At 41.9% G+C, this 13,621-nt stretch overlaps 1 protein-coding gene across 1 annotated transcript in view; it reads left to right on the forward strand.

Annotated features, from left to right (window-relative positions):
* Window positions 1–507: 507 nt before the first annotated feature.
* LOC127881117 (ankyrin-3-like) overlaps window positions 508–13,621 on the forward strand; it is a 31,814-nt gene continuing 18,700 nt past the window's right edge. Inside the window, exon 1 of the mRNA XM_052428809.1 lies at window positions 508–543. The gene's annotated coding sequence lies outside the window, so the exon portion shown is untranslated. The remainder of the gene's footprint in view (window positions 544–13,621) is intronic.

The raw sequence follows: 13,621 nt of genomic DNA on the forward strand, positions 1-13,621 counted from the left end.
AGGCATTTAATAATCGATGGTACCGTTTCAACGTAATCTGTCTCTTACCCGGTCGCAATGTTGGAAAGACATTTAATTAATATACTTCAAGGTGTCTCGTAAGCACTGTTCAAATCGTCTGAATGGAACTGGGCAAAAACATCACACTGTTTAGTTGAAACATAATTAATTTTAGCTCGATTGCATCGAAAGCCGAAGGTTTATTGAAATGCTCTTGGTTCTGATTTTTGGGTAGAACTAATACTTGTTTTTTTGGGAAGGGGGTCTGAAGAACGATCCCACAAGTGGGAATCGAACCCGTTATCACTAATCTTACACCATATCCACGACACCACGACCTTGTAACAACGTTTGACTGAGAACCATGCCTTTAAATAGCAAACAGATAATTGTGTGAACATTACTGCTGACTCACTAAATGCAAGCTAGATTGCAGGAAGTTTTCCACTAAAATGTTGCATAGTTTCAGAAGCCTGATTGTTTTTTAAATTGCGGCATACTTGCTGCGAACGCTGAGCTGTTGGCTTCGTCGGAATAAGAAAAGTAAGATTTGTTTGCCTACTTGTGTTTCTCAACGAATGAGTTTAAATAACAATCTGACCGCGATAGCTAAATAACATTCGAATAAAGTTGTATATTTCATCTATAAAATGATGTTGTTTTTGTAAGCGTAATCGGAAACGTATCATACTTATTATTTTTTCTTTTTTTCTTTATTTATAAACGCGTTGATTTATAATCTGCTCATCATGCATTATAGTCTTAAACATTGATTGGGCTTAGATGTACGGCAATAAAATCCTCAATTCAAATGCATATGTTTGTTCTTTGCTTTATATAAATTGAAAATAAAGTACACTACACAAAATGAAAAATCTAATGCGCGTGTAGTTATGGAAGTCGATATAACTAAAATAAGATAAAGCCTTTAAAATAAACATAACGCCACATAACATGCAACGGGCCACTGGAAGGAAGTTGGATACGTAATTAATCAACTTGAAAAATATAGACAACCATGTATGAAAAGTGAACTTTCCTAAGAGGTTGTGTTAAATATTTTTATCACATGCCATACCCTGCTTAACATTTAGTATAACCATTACGAATATTTTTGTTCTTACATATGTGTAATATACTTTTAAGCGTTTTCATTGGCTTAGTTTTCGTTCGCTTAACCAATCGCATTTTGGTAATTTGCTGAAATGACGTTGCAACGTCAAATAGCGTCACGAAATGTAAACAACATTTGGGATTTATCATTATGTTTTCGTAAATATTTATTTAATTTGCTCATTTAAAAGCAAGTGATAAAAAAGATCTGAAACTCGTTGTCATTTCATACCAATTTTATTAAACTCGTCCAGGAAATTCGTTAGTAAGCTCGAATTCCTGAACTCGTTGAATAAAATATGGTATGATATGACAACTCGTGCCAGATCCTATATATCTTTATTACTATGTGTTGTCGTCTTGTAACGTGTAGCTCGTGTGCTAGAAACGCATGTTGCAGATCTTGTTTAAGAGGTTAAATATATATTGGAGAACAATATGTATTTACATTATTTTTTCATTTTATGCAAGTATTCCTTTCTGCAGTTAGCAGTACATAACCGGTATTGCTTTCTACATTGCATTTTGCAAATGACTATTTTGGGACCATGCAAAATAGTTAATCAGTTCGGTTTAATTTAAAAACATTTGACCGTTTAACCAATTAGTTTATATTTGCTAAATATTATATTTTGAATAGAAAGCAAAATACAGTTACAATTGTATCCAATATTTCTTAAAGTATTGCGAATGAAATCATCGTCACATTGTATCTATGTTTCAGGAATATTCATTGACGATCATGTTACATGTGTAAGAATAATTTTACCAAGCATTGATTAGAATGAGCTAAGATCGAAACGTATGGCGTATCAAACGTTGCAAAATTCAATTTTTCCATATGTATGTGGTATATTTAAATATATATGTTGTATATTTCCATTTGTGTGTGGTATAGTTGCATATATATGTTGTATAAATTCATATATATATATGATAAAATCCGATATATATGCCGTACCATTTGGGTCAAAAGTACCCATTCGCCAACAGCTAGAAATAGATATCACCGCGGTGACAAAATTGTTATCGCGGTGACAATTTTGTCACTACGGTAACAATTTCGTCACCGCGGTGATATCTATTTTGTCACTGCGGTAACAATTTTGTCACAGCGGTGGCAAATTATGACTGTTGGTATATGTTTATACCTGCTGTTACATTTATTTCTTTGGGTTAGTTTTCGACCAATCTTTTTCCCCATAACAAGAATACATATGGAAACATTGAATTTTGGAACGTTTGACACGCCATAGAAATGCATCTTTGAACAAAATTGATTAAAAAACATTTGGGCATAAAGGCACTGAAACATGATTCAGAGGTCATATATCTTGATAAAATACATAAGGCAATCACCAATAACTGGGTATTAATACATTTATAAATATGGAGTTTAATTCATTTTATACTTTGTTGTAATGTACGTTACATCTAAAACAATTATACTTTAATACAAAAATACAACAAAAGACTTCACCAAACTTTGCAGGTGCACAATTCTCCCAAGGAGTGTATATAGTTCTAATATTAGCCCCCTAACGATTCCACCGTTAAGGACTATATGTAAAACCACGATCCGTCTGTCCATATGTCGGTCTGAATTGACATCTCGCCAACTGTAAATCAAATTCTTATCTAAATAACGATCGACCAATCAGCGCGCCGGTTGCTAACGACCTGTCCGCCATTTACTAGACGAGCCGAATGCCTAGTCCTCACGTATTCATCGAACTACGTTTATTTTGTTCGAAACAATAGAAAATGAAACGGTGTAAATAAGGTTTTGCAACTCGGACAGTCGGTATCCAGATAGATAAGTTAGAGGAATTTATACATTATATTATATACATTATACATTATAATTTATACAATGTCCAAGCGCGAGTGGAAGCTCCAATGTGTAGAATTACCAAAATTACCAAAATCCCCCTGATAAAAATTTTATTTATTTCAGAAACTGAAAATGTCATATAATCAATATTAAGCATGAATTACAATACGTGTTTATGTAAACTTACATGGAATATTGCGGTGCGTGAAGTTGGCTCGCCGTTCGACGTTCGACATTAGTTCAACATTCAAATTACCGAATGTCGAGCTGGCTCGGCATTCCAGCTCGACATTCAGTTCGGCATTCGCATATAATGTTGTGTGCTTATTTTTGAATGTCGAGCTGGCTCGGCATTCCAGCTCGACATTCAGTTCGGCATTCGCATATAGTGTTGTATGCTTATTTTCGAATGTCGAGCTGGCTCGGCATTCCAGCTCGACATTCAGTTCGGTATTCGCATACAGTGTTGTATGCTTATTTTCGAATGTCGAGCTGGCTCGGCATTCCAGCTCGACATTCAGTTCGACATTCGGATATACTGTTGTACATTTTTTTGAATGTCGAGCAGGCTCGGCATTCCAGCTCGACATTCAGTTCGGCATTCGCAAATAGTGTTGTATGCTTATTTTCGAATGTCGAGCTGGCTCGGCATTTCAGCTCGACATTCAGTTCGGCATTCGCATATAGTGTTGTATGCTTATTTTCGAATGTCGAGCTGGCTCGGCATTCCAGCTCGACATTCAGTTCGACATTCGGTTATAGTGTTGTACAATAATTTTTGAATGACGAGCTGGCTCGGCATTCCAGCTCGACATTCAGTTCGACATTCGGATATAGTGTTGTATGCTTATTTTCGAATGTCGAGCTGGCTCGGCATTCCAGCTCGACATTCAGTTCGGCATTCGCATATAGTGTTGTATGCCTATTTTCGAATGTCGAGCTGGCTCGGCATTCCAGCTCGACATTCAGTTCGGCATTCGCATACAGTCTTGTATGCTTATTTTCGAATGTCGAGCTGGCTCGGCAATCCAGCTCTACATTAAGTTCGACATTCGGATATACTTTTGTACATTTTTTTTTTTAATGTCGAGCTGGCTCGGCATTCCAGCTTGACATTCAGTTCGGCATTCGCTAATAGTGTTGTATGCTTATTTTCGAATGTCGAGCTGGCTCGGCCTTCCAGCTCGACATTCAGTTCGGCATTCGCATATAGTGTTGGATGCTTATTTTCGAATGTCGAGCTGGCTCGGCATTCCAGCTCGATATTCAGTTCGACATTCGGTTATAGTGTTGTACAATAATTTTTGAATGACGAGCTGGCTCGGCATTCCAGCTCGACATTCAGTTCGACATTCGGTTATAGTGTTGTACAATAATTTTTGAATGACGAGCTGGCTCGACATTCAGTTCGACATTCGGATATAGTGTTGTACAATAATTTTTGAATGACGAGCTGGCTCGGCATTCCAGCTCGACATTCAGTTCGACATTCGGATATAGTGTTGTACAATAATTTTTGAATGACGAGCTGGCTCGGCATTCCAGCTCGACTTTCAGTTCGACATTCGGAGATAGTGTTGTACAATGTTTTTTGAATGTCGAGCTGGCTCGGAATTCCAGCTCGACATTCAGTTCGGCATTCGCAAATAGTGTTGTATGCTTATTTTTGAATGACGAGCTGGCTCGGCATTCCAGCTCGACATTCAGTCCGACATTCGGAGAAAGTGTTGTACAATAATTTTTTAATGACGAGCTGGCTCGGCATTCCAGCTCGACATTCAGCTCGACATTCGGATATAAAGTTGTACAATAATTTTTGAATGACGAGCTGGCTCGGCATTCCAGCTCGACATTCAGTTCGACATTCGGATATAGTGTTGTACAATAATTTTTGAATGTGGAGCTTGCTCGGCATTCCAGCTCGACATTCAGTTCGGCATTCGCAAATAGTGTTGTATGCTTATTTTCGAATGTCGAGCTGGCTCGGCATTCCAGCTCGACATTCAGTTCGGCATTCGCATATAATGTTGTATGCTTATTTTCGAATGTCGAGCTGGCTCGGCATTTCAGCTCGACATTCAGTTCGGCATTCGCATATAATGTTGTATGCTTATTTTCGAATGTCGAGCTGGCTCGGCATTTCAGCTCGACATTCAGTTCGGCATTCGCATATAGTGTTGTATGCTTATTTTCGAATGTCGAGCAGGCTCGGCATTACAGCTCGACATTCAATTCGACATTCGGAGATAGTGTTGTACAATGTTTTTTGAATGTCGAGCTGGCTCGGCATTCCAGCTCGACATTCAGTTCGGCATTCGCAAATAGTGTTGTATGCTTATTTTTGAATGACGAGCTGGCTCGGCATTCCAGCTCGACATTCAGTTCGACATTCGGAGAAAGTGTTGTACAATATTTTTTTAATGACGAGCTGGCTCGGCATTCCAGCTCGACATTCAGCTCGACATTCGGATATAAAGTTGTACAATAATTTTTGAATGACGAGCTGGCTCGACATTCCAGCTCGACATTCGTTGGACATTCGGAGAAAGTGTTGTACCATTTTTTGTGAATGTCGAGCTGGCTCGGCATTCCAGCTCGACATTCAGTTCGGCATTCGCAAATAGTGTTGTATGCTTATTTTTGAATGTTGAACTGGCTCGGCATTCCAGCTCGACATTCAGTTCGGCATTCGTATACAGTGTTGGATGCTTATTTTCGAATGTCGAGCTGGCTCGGCATTCCAGCTCGACATTCAGTTCGACATTCAGATAAACTGTTGAACATTTTTTTTGAATGTCGAGCTGGCTCGGCATTCCAGCTCGACAGTCAGTTCGACATTCGGATATAGTGTTGTACAATAATTTTTTAATGTCGTGCTGACCGGTCGACCAACCGAAGACCGATGGACGAACGATGGACGGGGGAGGGATAACCGATGGACGACCGACAGAAAGATAAGGGACTACCGATGGACGACCGATTGGCGACCGATGAACGACCGATGGACGGGACAGGGATAACCGATGGACGACCGACAGAAAGATAAGGGACGACCGATGGATGATCAACGGACGGACAAGGGCAGACGATGGACGACCGATGGACGAGCAGTTGGACGAGGGACGACCGATGGACGACCGATGGACGGCCGACAGTTGGACGAGCGACGACCGATGGACGACCGATGGACGACCGATCGACGACCGATGGGCGACCGATGGACGACTGCTTGATGTACGATTGATGGACGGGAGAGGAATAACCGATGGACAACCGACAGAAAGATAAGGGACGAAAGTTGGACTACCGACGGACGGACAAGGGCAGACAATGGACGACCGATGGACGGCCAACAGTTGGACCAGGGACGACCATCGGACGACTATCGGTCGTCCATCGGTCGTCCATCGGTCATCCATCGGTCGTCCATCGGTCGTCCATCGGTCGTCCATCGGTCGTCCATAGGTCGTTCATCGGTCGTCCATCGGTCGTCCATCGGTTGTCCATCGGTCGTCTCTCGTCCAACTGTATGCCGTCCATCGGTCGTCCATTGTCTGTCCTTGTCCGTCCGTTGGTCGTCCATCGGTCGTCCCTCATCTTACTGTCGGTCGTCCATCGGTTATCCCTCTCCCGTCCATCGGTCGTCCATCGGTCGCCAATCGGTCGGCCATCGGTCATCCCTTATCTTTCTGTCGGTCGTCCATCGGTCGTCCATCGGTCGTCGCTCGTCCAACTGTCGGTCGTCAATCGGTCGTCCATCGGTCGTCCATCGGCCGTCCCTCATCCAACTGCTCGTCCATCGGTCGACCATTGTCTGCCCTTGTCCGTCCGTTGATCATCCATCGGTCGTCCCTTATCTTTCTGTCGGTCGTCCATCGGTTATCCCTCTCCCGTCCATCGGTCGTCCATCGGTCGCCAATCGGTCGTCCATCGGTAGTCCCTTATCTTTCTGTCGGTCGTCCATCGGTTATCCCTGCCCCGTCCGTCGGTCGTCCATCGGTCTTCGGTTGGTCGACCGGTCAGCTCGACATTTAAAAATTATTGTACAACACTATATCATCCATCGGTCGTCCATCGGTCGTCCATCGGTCGTCCATCGGTCGTCCATCGGTCGTCCATAGGTCGTCCATCGGTCGTCCATCGGTCGTCCATCGGTTGTCCATCGGTCGTCCCTCGTCCAACTGTATGCCGTCCATCGGTCGTCCATTGTCTGCCCTTGTCCGTCCGTTGGTCGTCCATCGGTCATCCCTCATCTTTCTGTCGGTCGTCCATCGGTTATCCCTCTCCCGTCCATCGGTCGTCCATCGGTCGCCAATCGGTCGGCCATCGGTCATCCCTTATCTTTCTGTCGGTCGTCCATCGGTCGTCCATCGGTCGTCGCTCGTCCAACTGTCGGCCGTCCATCGGTCGTCCATCGGTCGTCCCTCGTCCAACTGCTCGTCCATCGGTCGTCCATCGTCTGCCCTTGTCCGTCCGTTGATCATCCATCGGTCGTCCCTTATCTTTCTGTCGGTCGTCCATCGGTTATCCCTGTCCCGTCCATCAGTCCTCCATCGGTCGCCAATCGGTCGTCCATCGGTAGTCCCTTATCTTTCTGTCGGTCGTCCATCGGTTATCCCTGCCCCGTCCGTCGGTCGTCCATCGGTCTTCGGTTGGTCGACCGGTCAGCTCGACATTTAAAAATTATTGTACAACACTATATCCGAATGTCGAACTGACTGTCGAGCTGGAATGCCGAGCCAGCTCGACATTCAAAAAAAAAGTTCAACAGTATATCCGAATGTCGAACTGAATGTCGAGCTGGAATGCCGAGCCAGCTCGACATTTGAAAATAAGCATACAACACTATTTGCGAATGCCGAACTGAATGTCGAGCTGGAATGCCGAGCCAACTCGACATTCAAAAAAAATTGTACAACACTTTCTCCGAATGTCCAACGAATGTCGAGCTGGAATGCCGAGACAGCTCGTCATTCAAAAATTATTGTACAACTTTATATTCGAATGTCGAACTGAATGTCGAGCTGTAATGCCGAGCCAGCTCGTCATTCAAAAATTATTGTACAACACTATATCCGAATGTCGAACTGAATGTCGATCTGGAATGCCGAGCCAGCTCGTCATTCAAAAATTATTGTAGAACACTATATCCGAATGTCGAACTGAATGTCGAGCTGGAATGCCGAGCCAGCTCGTCATTCAAAAATTATTGTACAACACTATCACCGAATGTCGAACTGAACGTCGAGCTGGAATGCCGAGCCAGCTCGACATTCGAAAATAAGCATACAACACTATATGCGAATGCCGAACTGAATGTCGAGCTGGAATGCCGAGCCAGCTCGACTTCGAAAATAAGCATTCAACACTATTTGCGAATGCCGAACTGAATGTCGAGCTGGATTGCCGAGCCAGCTCGACATTAAAAAAAATGTACAACAGTATATCCGAATGTCGAACTGAATGTCGAGCTGGAATGCCGAGCCAGCTCGACATTCGAAAATAAGCATACAAGACTGTATACGAATGCCGAACTGAATGTCGAGCTGGAATGCCGAGCCAGCTCAACATTCGAAAATAAGAATACAACACTATATGCGAATGCCGAACTGAATGTCGAGCTGGAATGCCGAGCCAGCTCGACATTCGAAAATAAGCATACAACATTATATGCGAATGCCGAACTGAATGTCGAGCTGGAATGCCGAGCCAGCTCGTCATTCAAAAATTATTGTACAACACTATATCCAAATGTCGACCTGATTGTCGAGCTGGAATGCCGAGCCAGCTCGACATTCAAAAAGTATTGTTCAACACTTTCTCCGAATGTCGAACTGAATGTCGAGCTGGAATGCCGAGCCAGCTCGACATTCGAAAATAAGCATACAACACTATATGCGAATGCCGAACTGAATGTCGAGCTGAAATGCCGAGCCAGCTCGACATTCGAAAATAAGCATACAACATTATATGCGAATGCCGAACTGAATGTCGAGCTGGAATGCCGAGCGAGCTCGACATTCGAAAATAAGCATACAACACTATTTGCGAATGCCGAACTGAATGTCGAGCTGGAATACCGAGCCAGCTCCACATTCAAAAATTATTGTACAACACTATATCCGAATGTCGAACTGAATGTCGAGCTGGAATGCCGAGCCAGCTCGTCATTCAAAAATTATTGTACAACTTTATATCTGAATGTCGAGCTGATTGTCGAGCTGGAATGCCTGGCCAGCTCGTCATTAAAAAATTATTGTACAACACTTTCTCCGAATGTCGGACTGAATGTCGAGCTGGAATGCCGAGCCAGCTCGTCATTCAAAAATAAGCATACAACACTATTTGCGAATGCCGAACTGAATGTCGAGCTGGAATGCCGAGCCAGCTCGACATTCAAAAAACATTGTACAACACTATCTCCGAATGTCGAACTGAAAGTCGAGCTGGAATGCCGAGCCAGCTCGTCATTCAAAAATTATTGTACAACACTATATCCGAATGTCGAACTGAATGTCGAGCTGGAATGCCGAGCCAGCTCGTCATTCAAAAATTATTGTACAACTTTATATCTGAATGTCGAGCTGAATGTCGAGCTGGAATGCCGAGCCAGCTCGTCATTAAAAAATTATTGTACAACACTTTTTTCCGAATGTCGGACTGAATGTCGAGCTGGAATGCCGAGCCAGCTCGTCATTCAAAAATAAGCATACAACACTATTTGCGAATGCCGAACTGAATGTCGAGCTGGAATGCCGAGCCAGCTCGACATTCAAAAAACATTGTACAACACTATCTCCGAATGTCGAACTGAAAGTCGAGCTGGAATGCCGAGCCAGCTCGTCATTCAAAAATTATTGTACAACACTATATCCGAATGTCGAACTGAATGTCGAGCTGGAATGCCGAGCCAGCTCGTCATTCAAAAATTATTGTACAACACTATAACCGAATATCGAACTGAATGTCGAGCTGGAATGCCGATCCAGCTCGACATTCGAAAATAAGCATCCAACAGTATATGCGAATGCCGAACTGAATGTCGAGCTGGAATGCCGAGCCAGCTCGACATTCGAAAATAAGCATACAACACTTTTAGCGAATGCCGAACTGAATGTCGAGCTGGAATGCCGAGCCAGCTCGACATTAAAAAAAAGTACAACAGTATATCCGAATGTCGAACTGAATGTCGAGCTGGAATGCCGAGCCAGCTCGACATTCGAAAATAAGCATACAAGACTGTATGCGAATGCCGAACTGAATGTCGAGCTGAAATGCCGAGCCAGCTCGACATTTGAAAATAAGCATACAACACTATATGCGAATGCCGAACTGAATGTCGAGCTGAAATGCCGAGCCAGCTCGACATTCGAAAATAAGCATACAACACTATTTGCGAATGCCGAACTGAATGTCGAGCTGGAATGCCGAGCCTGCTCGGCATTCAAAAAAATGTACAACAGTATATCCGAATGTCGAACTGAATGTCGAGCTGGAATGCCGAGCCAGCTCTACATTCGAAAATAAGCATACAACACTGTATGCGAATGCCGAACTGAATGTCGAGCTGGAATGCCGAGCCAGCTCGACATTCGAAAATAAGCATACAACTCTATATGCGAATGCCGAACTGAATGTCGAGCTGGAATGCCGAGCCAGCTCGACATTCGGTAATTTGAATGTTGAACTAATGTCGAACGTCGAACGGCGAGCCAACTTCACGCACCTCCAGAATTAGATGGATTTTAGTCCTGAATGCATCGTTTACCGGAAACTTGCGAAGGGACGTAAACACCGAGTAATGGCGTACCATTGTTTTATAATGAGCATGAACTGAAGATAGTACATGGTTAACTATGATTTTTTGTAATTAAACTAATGTATCGCAGACGCGGAAAAACGCGCTCACGATACAATCAGTGCAAAAGTGCGGTAAGGTGTTGGCGCTGTTTAATTACAATTACTAATCTATATATAAAGAATAAGGGAAGTAAATGTCGGTAATTTAGATGTACAAGTTTATACTTACCCTTTCCCTAATAATTCGTAGCTGTACAAAGTCGCCATCTGCTTGTACCGCGGACTCTGACGGAACAATCGTCTGACGTCGCCGTCATATGTCCATAATGTCACAGCAACAGCCGAGTTGACGTCGTCTGTAAGAAAAACAAGCTGTATCTGTGTAGTAAAAGGAGCCATTTGTTTATATTGCCCCTAACGCTTTAAACAGTTTAAAGTATACGTAAAACTAATTCAACGCACATGTTACTACTATTCGTGTGAAATTAAAACACAACCTGAGACATAAAACAACAACCCTACGATTGACCTATACAAACTTAAATGTTATTGGGTGTTTTATTTCGCTTGAAGGCATACCTTTGAAATTATATTCACAACATATAACTCGCGTACATTTCCAATTATTCTCCGAAAAATGATAATCAATCCTATTATAACAAAACAAACTTTAACAGAACGGGTTAAATAACGCTTTAATCTCAACAGACGACGTTTCCAATTTTCAGTTCTGTGCGTTACGGAGTATAGCACAGAACGTATGTCTAAACATAACGCACCGCACAAAACAGTGCGGTTCGTTCATGCGTGTGGTTGTCACGTGAGTGATGGTCACTCAGGTGGACATAGGCGGGAATATGCACGGGGTGTGCATTGTTTGGTCAGTTCTACGCTAGACTTCGATCAGTAAACTTTTACTTTTTTAAATTCGAACCGCATTAGTAGTAAATTGGCTCAAGTGACATGTTATGTTTTGTGTTACATAATGTTTAGTTACATGTTAATATTGGCTGTTTTCAGGTACAGTTTTCCAGAGTTATTTTACATTGGGCTTCTGATGAATTTTTATCTCTGGTTTTTAACCTGGCCTTGAAAACACCAATTAAGGACACAATACTAGAAGTGATGTATAAAAAGTGATAGTTATACTTTGTGATATAATTTATAGATCGAAAATTGTCCTGTCATGTTTGTACTACGATTGTACTTGATTGTTATATGATACGAATATGTAATATTCGTGGAAGTGTGTTGTCAATGTCAATAAACTGATCGCAAGCCTTGCCCAATGCAAAACGTGTTGTGTTTTGTGCTTAGTTGTGTGAAGACCACACATTTACAAACACTATAGAAAAATCAATCGATTTATCAGTCGATCATTTAGAGTATGGCCTTGCGACGGGTAACCAAGTGTGGCGCACAAATATTATGTTTGTGAATCGAGTTGAACGTGATCTTATAACATGTGGTATGAGTTGTGAATATGTAGGCATATTAAATCGGTCAGTCGGTTGTTTACCCCCAGATTAGTGAGATTTTTAACACATCGAGCTTATTCCAGGATGTATTTACTATCTTTCAATAAAAGAATAATTTTTGTAATTTGCAATCATTTCTACATACAAAAAGAATTAAAACTTGTGCGCCAAACCGGGCTTAAATAATTTGTTTCCACTTAAATCTAAAAAGATTATGGTAGATTTATTGCTCAAACATTTTCAATGCGGGGAATCACGTGGTCAGATTTGAGAAAATGAGTCTTCAAAAAGGTACATCAACCTTATTACTTTCATGTTTTTAATTGGATGACGCCTATCATACGGTCAGCCGGGAGCGATTTCAGCGAGTATCAGCCGTTTTCCTCTGGTTGGTCTGAGTATGGAGATAACTCATGGAATATTACGCGATTTCCTGAAATCGCGAAATATTCCATGAGTTATCTCCATGCTCAGACCAACCAGAGGAAAACGGTTGATACTCGCTGAAACCGCATCCGGCTGGCCCTATGATAGGCGTTATCCGATTAAAAACAAGCAAGTAATAAGGTAGATGCACCTGTTTGAAGACTCAATTTCTCCATCGGATCGAGGCATCGGCGGCCATTTTCTCTCAAATATGACCACGTGATTCCCCGCATTGATTTTGTTTCGTTAACGTGAGTCATTTCTCACTTTCATCATGACCTTCAACGGAAAGTCTTATAAAACTTTATGCAACATTTCCTTTCTAATATGTAAAATCTTATGTAGCTAATATGATCGAAAGACGCAAATATGATAAAAATGATAAAAACTTAGCTTGGAATAGTAGAACAATAGTTAAGGGTCGGTATGAAAAATTTAAGTTTGTCGGGATATTATTTTACTCCTCATTATGAGGCAATTTAAATATAAAATAATCTATAAATGAAACGTGTACTAGTTTAACACACTACCGCGTTAAAATAAAATAGTTGTATTTAATCTACTCATTTACCAATAAGCCGACATTGTTACAATAATCGGAATTCCACGTACCCATCCAAAAAGAGGAATTATAGTTATTTATGTAGCATAACACACGTTTTTAACAAACATTCACATGTCACATTGGTCAATATACATGACATTCGAAATATAACGATACTATGGCCTGTACTCATGCAGCAGGTAAAATATATTACACGATGCTATCAAAACTCTTTTTAAGATAAATCAAGTAAATATGGGCCTCGCTTTAGGAAAACGGAGCTTAATGCATGAGCGTATAGTATCATCACATATAGCCTATGTAATCCACACAGGCTAGTCAGGGACGACACTTTCCGCCTAGATTGGATTTATGTTTAGAAAAGGCCTCTAAAAAAGAAAACTACCATTTAAGCGCAAAAATGCA

Source organism: Dreissena polymorpha, chromosome 5, assembly GCF_020536995.1.
Source record: "Dreissena polymorpha isolate Duluth1 chromosome 5, UMN_Dpol_1.0, whole genome shotgun sequence".
Lineage (NCBI taxonomy): Eukaryota > Metazoa > Mollusca > Bivalvia > Myida > Dreissenidae > Dreissena > Dreissena polymorpha.